The sequence below is a fragment of the Pseudophryne corroboree genome, chromosome 2 (assembly GCF_028390025.1).
Source record: "Pseudophryne corroboree isolate aPseCor3 chromosome 2, aPseCor3.hap2, whole genome shotgun sequence".
In the NCBI taxonomy this organism is placed as follows: domain Eukaryota; kingdom Metazoa; phylum Chordata; class Amphibia; order Anura; family Myobatrachidae; genus Pseudophryne; species Pseudophryne corroboree.
In genome coordinates this window covers 813,766,385-813,776,013 of record NC_086445.1, presented here as the reverse complement: position 1 = coordinate 813,776,013, position 9,629 = coordinate 813,766,385, and the positions used below count along the sequence as shown (strand labels likewise).

Genomic DNA, 9,629 nt, shown 5'->3' with positions numbered 1-9,629 from the left:
CTTCCCAGGATTCCAGATGTGGGATCGTTGAAACCAAATTCCAGATATCACCTTATGTGGTGCTAATGATTTACTATATATTTTGCTGAATTGTCTCTCAATAAACTGATCAGAATGCTAAATGTGTACGGTGTCTCTCTGTATCTCAGAGTTAATATACAAGCTCAGTCATAAGGTCTCAGTAATGTCTGTGTGTTCTAGCTCCATGAGCAGTGTTGTATCCACTGAGAAAGGAGCATATGAAACATTCAGATACAAATGTATCCACTAAAGGGAAACAGTTATTAAGCTCTGACAGTATCCAATCTTTTACTTGTCACAAGATTTTATCATAGCTTCGCTATGGCTCATAGAGAGCTGTGACAATTAATGATAATAAATGATCAGAAATCTTTTTAACCAGATATTGTTGTACATCATATTTGTTCCCTTGGGATCCTTATATTCAAATAGATGTTTAGTGATCTAATTCGGATCATAAGAGTGGTTTATTCCTCTGTGTTATAATAGGGATGTTAAGGGCTCAACACACTCTTATTTGGATGTAGGCTCAAAGTATCAATGTAAACATGATTCGTTAATGTATCATGTTAAGCCTTCAAGGTGTGTATATGATAGTGAGTCCTACACCAGGTGCCTAAGTATATTAGGCGCCCTCTGCTGCCCTTTTATTTGGGAGGATTATATATACAGTGAGTATATAGCACTTGCTGTGAATGGGTCTGCGATCACTATAGAGTTAATGTGAGTGTAAAATGTGTCATTAATATCCTGACACACATCCAGCTTTTTATTAAATAATTTTTGATGTGGATGTTATATACACATTAAACATCTTTTGGTGTGCGTATCAGGGCTTTATTATTCAGCCTTGTGAACACCATTTAATACCATTCATAATACACGGTGTTATTTCGGCATGGTGAATTATTATCATCAGCATCTAGTTGTGCAATTTCCTCCATGTAACTCCCACACTTTGCCTGAACTGAAACACTTGCAAAATCAATGATTTCTGATATAGATACATATGCACATTAAATGTCTATTGACCATATGGATTAGAACCTTAGTGTACTGCCTTAGTATAAGCTTCAGTATGGTTCATTACACATGGTAATTACTTGCACAGCAGCATCTAGTTGTGCAATTTCCTCCCTGTAACTCCCACACTTTGCCTGAACTGAAACACTTGCAAAATCAATGATTTCTGATATAGATACATATGCACATTAAATGTCTATTGACCATATGGATTAGAACCTTAGTGTACTGCCTTAGTATAGGGTTCAGTATGGTTCATTACACATGGTAATTACTTGCACAGTATAGCATTCTGTTAGCAGCTATTAGTATTGTATGCTTTAGATAAGCCTCACAGCTAAGGGTGTGTACACACGGTGAGATAAATCTGTGAGATTTTGACTATATAGTCAAAATCTTATGAAAAGTTAGTGCATATCTCATGGTGCTAGGCAGCTTGCGATACAGATTCGATCCCGATGCGCGCTCCCGTGGGGTCGGTATCGTAAGGCTAGATAGACTATGCAGGCAAGTCAATCTTGACTATCTAGTGTACAATCTAGTACAAAGTATAGTCAAAATTGGCACTTAGTCAAAATCGTACATAGACAAAATCTCAAGCACAGATAGTCAAAATCTGTACAATCTGTGCTATCTGGGCTCTGGGGGAGTTCAAGGGAAATTGCATAGTCAAAATCGAACATAGCAGGAATCTCACCGTGTGTACACACCCTAACACAGATCAGAGACTCTCAGCTTCAGTATACATTTTTCCTAATCTATCTATCTGAGCATTGTCCGGTGACTACCTAAAGTGCGCAGCTAGCCTGACGCACGCTTCGCTGTTTGCTTCATCAGAGGCAGAACCAGATTGCCTCCCAGTTTGTCCTTAAATACCAGCAATAATTGTATTTCCACCATTGGGAACCGCCTGTCAGTATCAGATATCCAATCATGTTATGCCATCTCACATGCTGACACTCCGGTCACGTGATCAGCATACACTGAAGCTTTCTATGCTGTCTTTTCAGGTTAGACCAATCAATCCAACACAGTCACTATGAGAACTAAATTATTCAGACCAAATCCATCGAGTACCTATCCGTGATGTGCAGTGCTTCAAACACATAATTACATGTGTTACATCCAGCGGATGGTACCTATTTGGCAACATGAGATCCCGGAGTTTGTAATCTGGATCTTCATATTGTCTATGTCCTTATCTCTCTGAATTTACTCTCCCATATACTGAATATATGCATCCAGGTTAATTAATGGATCACTGATAACACATCTATTATGTCTTCCCAGACCAGGTTAATCAATTTGTGTCCTCTCCATACATTTCAATAGATCTATACAGAATTTAAAGTGTCAGAACACCTGAATAAGGGAATATTTCTAGATTAAATCAGAATTTATGAATCTCTATATTGTTCAGTCAAATTAATGTTGAGTCTAATATTTGTTAAATATATATAGAGACTGCATTGATAAATACATAATTGGGAGCTTCACATATTTATCTTCATGCCATACCATCTGTACTATCATACATGTATGATATATTATATTATATTATTATAAGGATGATATATTGTTATAAAAAACAAGAATAAGATAGATACTCATTCAAACCATTTGGGTGAATCACCCCCAGATAAGCTATCCATTTTGTCTCCATTTGGAGTAATTTGGATGCCCGATCACCGCCCCTGATATTATTAGGGATGTGATCTATCATCCTATACCGTATACTATTGATAGGATGTTTGCAAATGGCAAAATGTCTGGCTACGGGCTGATCGCTGCTGCCAGTCTCCAAAACTTTTCTAATGGCCGACCTATGACAGGTCATCTTTTCTTTAAATTTGTGTTCGGATTTACCTCATATCAGTGAATTTTAGTTCAGTGACTGATTCAATATAATGGAGGATACTTCTGAGCAATGGGGGCACTTTAACTTCCCTGTGGGGGACGTGCACTCATTCTCCGAATCAGATGCGGAGGCGATCCTGCGAAAGAAGGGATTACGGGATGAAGCACAAGCCATGGCCCCGAATATTATTTTTAGAGATTTACTGAATCTCAAAAAGAAAGAAGTTGATTTTGATCTTCATGGGCTGTCCCTTAGTGACTATTTTAGATCTAAGAAAATACCAAGGGGCTTTGATCACATCCCTAATAATATCAGGGGCGGTGATCGGGCGTCCAAATTACTCCAAATGGAGACAAAATGGATAGCTTATCTGGGGGTGATTCACCCAAATGGTTTGAATGAGTATCTATCTTATTCTTGTTTTTTATAACAATATATCATCCTTATAATAATATACTGTATTGAGACACTATTAGGTTGATTACAGTGATCGTTGTGGGCATATGTTGGGATACAAGTATTTTGTTTAAATAATTTTTTGTTATGAGGAATATGTCAGTATCATTTAAACAGACCGCTTAGAATGAACTGGGCTGCTACGATCGTGCATCCAAAAAATGTATCTATAGAAGCGTTCCTTGTTTGATATTACCTAATCACATTGCCTTTGATAGCTACTTGATTGAAGTTTGTTCTAACTAGTAACATTTCAATGATATCTGTATATGAGCGTTTTTGTTACCATTGTGATGGTTTCTTCTTTCAGTGCGCTGACGGCACTATCACGTCATTTCCGTCCGCCCGACTGGAAGTTCGGGTCCGGACTGTTTCTGAACATGCACGTGGGGTTCTATAAAGGTAAGATGTTTTTTAATGTATTTTAATAAAGCCTGACGACAGTGGATTGCCACTGAAGCGTTGCTCTACCTCAGCAACTGATGTCCTTGTGATTTTTTTCAAACTTGCCGTAAGTGCCACGTCTTTCTCTCTCTCTCTCCCTCTCTATATATATATATATATATATATATATATAAAAGAGCAAAAATTACAGCACTCAAAACCATAGTACAGAATGAATAGATGGTGCAAGGCAGTAAAATAACATAAAGGCTATGGTTTTGAGTGCTTTCATTTTTCCTCTTTTGTAATTAACCATTACCAGACCTGCACCTGCCCTGCAGAGTTTATATGTACTCTCTTTAAAAAAAAATTCCTATCCATTTTTTTTGTGGTTATTCTGATTACTATGTACGTTACAGTTGCCTAGGGGGGTCTCTCAGTCCAGCACCACTGGCCCTTGCACAGTACTATTGGTGATTCAAATGTCTACAAACAAGGACCTTACGTCCATATTACAATTTGACACTGCGGATGCAGAAAGGATACTATTTGATGACACTGAATCTCTGGCGTTCCATCAAGACAGCCCAGAGGAATTCACGAGCGATCTGCTTAGGTTGAAAAAGAGGGAGATTGAATTACATCTCCATGGTCTCACCCTCTCACAATACTATAAGGAACAATTCATTCCAAGGGGATTCAGACTACATAACCAGCCCATGCTTGGTAGACACAATAATGACTTCTGCACTAAATGGTGCAACATACTCAACAAATGTTCTTTCGATTTAATGCTCTTAGTGATAGAACAAGCGGGTACAGATTTAGAAAACATTAAGAAAGACATTTTGGAACTATAGAGCCATCCAAACTCCTGAATGTGATCTTCTATCCAATCTGAATAAGGATATTGAGAAATTTAAGGGAGATCTGTTCAAGTTTAAGAAAAACAAATACAAGCAGGTCAAATTAGATTAAAAAGAAAACAGGGTTTATCCCTGGTACTCTCGCAGTGAGTCGAGGAGGTTTAAACCATCGTACCAACGTGGAAGAAGACCTCAACAACCTTTCACTGACATTAATAGTCAGTCACATACTTCAGCTAGTGACTCTGATGTTCCTTCTACATCTGGCCAAACCACCTATCTCTCAAGGTCGGCAAGAAACAGACGACCTCCAAAAAAACCCTTATACCCACCCGTCGAGGTGGGAGAAAAAGAAAGAAGACGGCAACAAAAATTCAACTAGAAACAGTGGTGTTCAATCTCTCCAAGCATCCCCTTACACCTGATGAATTATCCATTCTTAATAAAGGCCTCACATTCATCCCGACATTGACTCAGGACGAATTTAAGTGGAAAGTGGATCTGTACAAACTGGACAGGCAGTTGCGACTCAGGGACTTTTTCTCGAGCAACAACACCAACTCTGAACCTATACCGACATCAGTAGAGTCGTACCCTCTGAAGAAGCCCAGTACCTTCGATCCCCCATCTGTCAATCCTTCTATACCGAGCTTTATGAGGGTTCTCAGGAGAGACACTGTACCCTTTGTTTCCAAACAAAAGTTATCTCATCACAACATCACGATGGGTGAAAGAAAGGCCATTGAGTCCCTACGCAATGACACTCAACTGGTTATCAGAGCTGCAGACAAGGGGGGAGGCATTGTGTTGTTGGACTATGACTACTATACCATGGAAGCCAATAACCAATTGGCTGACACCACTTGTTATCATAAACTTGGCCATGACCCTACAGGAAGCTACAAAGTTGAGATAGATTCCATCATTCAGGTGGGACTCAATAATGGATAAATCAACAAGAGCACAGCAGAATTCATGACCACTGCACACCCCAGGATACCCTTTTTGTACACACTCCCGAAAATTCATAAATCTCTCTCCCAGCCTCCAGGACGACCCATTATATCAGCAAGGGGGTCCCTCTGTCAACCTCTATCTCAAGTAGTTGATTTTTACCTACAGCCATTGGTTAAGCAAACAGCCAGCTTCATTGAAGACACCTCCGATTTCTTGTGGAAACTTGAAACAGTACGTAATATTACCGATGACACCCTGTTGGTGACTCTTGATGTCTCGAGTCTCTACACAAACATTCCGCACTCACAAGGAATGGGAGCATGCAGAGAACTGCTTACGGACAATGATGCCTATTTCGGCCCACCGGTGTCTTTTTTGTTGTTGCTCATTGATGTTACTCTCAATAAGAATTATTTCCTCTTCGAAAATTGCTTTTATTTACAGAAACAGGGGACCGCTATGGGTTCGAATATGGCGCCATCTTACGCCAATATATTCATGGCGGCCTATGAACAGGTGCATATCTCTGGTAATCCTCGTTTTGGTCAATTTTTGTCATTTTATGTTCGCTACATTGATGACTTATTTTTCATTTGGCAAGGCAGCGAAGAGAAACTTTTGGCATTCATCAATGAACTTAATTCAATTCCAGGAACAATTAGATTTAGTCTGACTTTCAGCAGAACACACATCAACTTCTTGAATGTTTCCATCAAAAAGGAGAACAACAAACTTTTGACGTACATTTACAGCAAGGAATCAGATAGAAATACTTTGCTGTTACATTCAAGCTTCCATCCGGCTCCCCTTAGAAGAGGGCTACCCTTTTCACAACTACTGCGGGTGATTCGCATTACCTCGGATTCCACGGCCATCACGGCTGCATTGGAGTCCATGTGTCAACGATTTCTTGACAGAAGCTATCCCAGGAAGGAGATAGATGACGCTCTATCTAGGATCGGACAGATTAAGAGAGAAGATGCTTTACATAAAAAAGTTTGTCCTGCTGATATGGAGCAAGACAGGTTAAATTTCAGCAGTATGTTCACCACAGCCTCTGGCTTTATCCGCAACAAAATTCGGGAACACTGGCACTTGATTGCGAGTGATCCAGTGCTCACCAAAGACCTTTCCTTGATTCCCAGATTTGCCTACAGACGGGGTCCTAATTTGAAGGACCTTCTAGTCAAGACTGATTTTTCTCAAAGACAGACTAATAGAACATCTAATTGGCTTACGAAAAAACCTGGGGTTTATAGATGCACGGGATACTCCAACTGTTCATTCCTGTTATTGGGCAACCGCTTCATCAATCCATCTGACAATAAGGAGTATTCAATTAAACAGAGTTTGGATTGCAACAGCCGCTTTGTTGTCTATGTTCTCAAATGTCCATGCAATCGACTGTATGTTGGCAAGACCAGCAGAATGCTTAAAGAACGACTCAGCCAACATCGCTCCTCTATTAAGAAATGTCTTGCATCCACAGATTCCACGAGAGACTTCACGAACTTACCAGTTGCAACTTGCAAGACACTTCAAAGAGGCACAGCATATGGTCAATCAACTTAAATGTTGCATTATAGACCAGATACCACCACTCCAGCGGGGAGGTGACCGAGACAGGCTGTTACTACAAAGAGAACTCCAGTGGATTCACAGACTACACACTTTGACTCCCAATGGTCTTAATGAAGACTTTAGGTTGGGTTGTTTCTTGTGAAGCGATCCAGCCCTTGCTTTTGTTGGTTTCATTTCTTTAGACACCGCCGTGTGTCCAATATTATGCATTTTCACCTACTACGTTTTTTGCTTGAGCCCCTTGACACCGCTGTGTGTCAGTGATTGTGCATGATGTATTCAAGCGATTACTTATCTTGCATTTCTCATGGGTTGTGGGAGTGACTTTGCTGCTATGGCCCCTTTCTGCCATCACCACCAGCATTGCCCTGTTACAGAGAGGCATTTGCCGGCTCTTGATGTGGAATTCTAGTGTTTTCTACAGCCATACCACACTGGATGACGTCCAATTCCGTCCGATCTTGGAAACTAAGCAGTGTTGGGCCCAGTCAGTACCAGTTCTGGAGACGGTCTGGGAATACTGGGTGCTGTACTTTTATCACTTGACCACTCATGGCCTCGGACTATAGCATGGGCATCCTTTAGTTATCTCTGTTTATTCTGCGTTCTTGTGCTCCCACCCCCTATCCCTTGGCATCATTTACCCTTCCGTTTAATGCACTACCTTCGATCCATCCAATATCTGCACATAGTGGGCTCTACCCTAATTCTATTTCTTTTCTTTCATTTTATATTTCACTTAGGTGCTCTATCCACAGGGATGCTGATAGCGTCCTGCCACATCTTTGCCCCTATGGGATTTTCCTTCATTTTCCTGTTCTTCTGCCGCTGTTTAGTTTTTGCTCTGCTGGGCACCTGAATATTGTCCATTGACACTTTCCAATGTCATCCACCACCATTTGTGCCATTAACTGCTGCTGTCATTTCTGATATATGATTGAGTTAGACCTATTGGTCCATTTAATGCCTACAGTGCCTTAATGATCGTTATTGCTTCAGGGATCTGTCCATACGGGACAGTTTATGGCTATTGTTTGACACCTTTTTATCAGAGACACCCAGCGGAGCGCATTCTCTTATCTGCATCTTGCATTGGTTATTCTTTTTGTTTATGCATTGTGCATTGTGTGATTATGTAGTATATGTTTTTTTCTCTTTCAGCGCTATATTTTACACTTTTTTATGTCATGCCACGTTCCATGTCTTGTTATATACCGTGTGCAGCCTACACTGTCCCCGTCCCCTGTGTGGGCTCAGTGTTGTCTGTGCTGGTGTCCCCCTCCTCGCACACAGCGCACCAGAGCCGTTGCCAGGGACGGCGCCGGCTTTGTGTACATTAGCGATGACACGACGGAGCTGGAGAGCCGGGGCAGCCGCGGGCTGTGCCTGTATGTACACTTGTCGCCTTGCTATGGAATAAATCTTCTTCGTTTTCTCACATAAAAAAAAAAAAAACAATACAGGGCTTGTCCCCCCTCCCTCTCCTCCCATTGGATGCTGTTTTTTTGCTGTTTTGGCGCCAATTTATGGTGCTATACACTGCTCAGATAGCCCCTGAGGAAGACCTGTATCGGTTGAAACAGCTGTTGGGCTGTGCCTGTATGTACACTTGTCGCCTTGATGTGGAATAAATCTTCTTCGTTTTCTCATCTAAACTGTGAGTGCTGGCTTGTTTTGCTTTTTCCAATGAGCTGGAAAAGCGAGTGCCATTATTTATAAATATATATATATATATATATGGACATCATTACTATGAGAGAGGAAGAGTACCCTAGGATTACCATCTAGTAGGTGGAATTATTTTCTCCATTTGGAAAAAGCATATATGTGAGAAAAAAAAGAACATTGTTAAGAGACTACTGCATCCTTGTGTTTGATGGCGACAATAATGAATAGGTGGATATATCTCTCTTCTACATATGGAGATATCGTTTTCACTGTATTGGTCCACACATCCTTTTAACCTAGTTGTCTTTTGCGCTAAGTGACACATTTTCTATTTTGTATATCTATGGCTAATTAAAACCAGATTAATGGCAGGCTTAAATCAAGCCATCCACAAAACCTGTGTAATTCATGTGTGTCCTGGTTTAAAGGGAAAGTATGGTAAGCCTAGTTATACTGTTACACACACCAGTGCTAACAGGAGTATACCGGTGTATGAACAGAGAGGGAAGCGAAGCAAACGAACTCACAGACAGTATAACATAACATACACAGGAGGTGATGGAATAACTAATAAACACAAAGTGAACGGAGAAGCCCAAAGGCTCAGGAATTGGGTGTCTCCCTAGTGTCAGGAATGCTCAGATGGAATAGAGCGGACAATGAAGCGATGTGTAGTGATTTAACATGTGGAGCACCTGAAATGATGTTGCTAAGAGCAACAGAAAAAACCCCAAAGGGTTATCAACGGGTGTGGGAATAAACTCCTTGGTCAGAGATAGAAATATAGACACAAGGAGAGTATCCACAATCCTAAC

General features: G+C 40.6%; 1 pseudogene; it reads left to right on the top strand.

The window, feature by feature from the left end:
- The first annotated feature begins 7,562 nt into the window (after positions 1–7,562).
- LOC135052531 (5S ribosomal RNA) lies at positions 7,563–7,682 on the top strand (annotated as a pseudogene).
- The last annotated feature ends 1,947 nt before the right edge of the window (positions 7,683–9,629 follow it).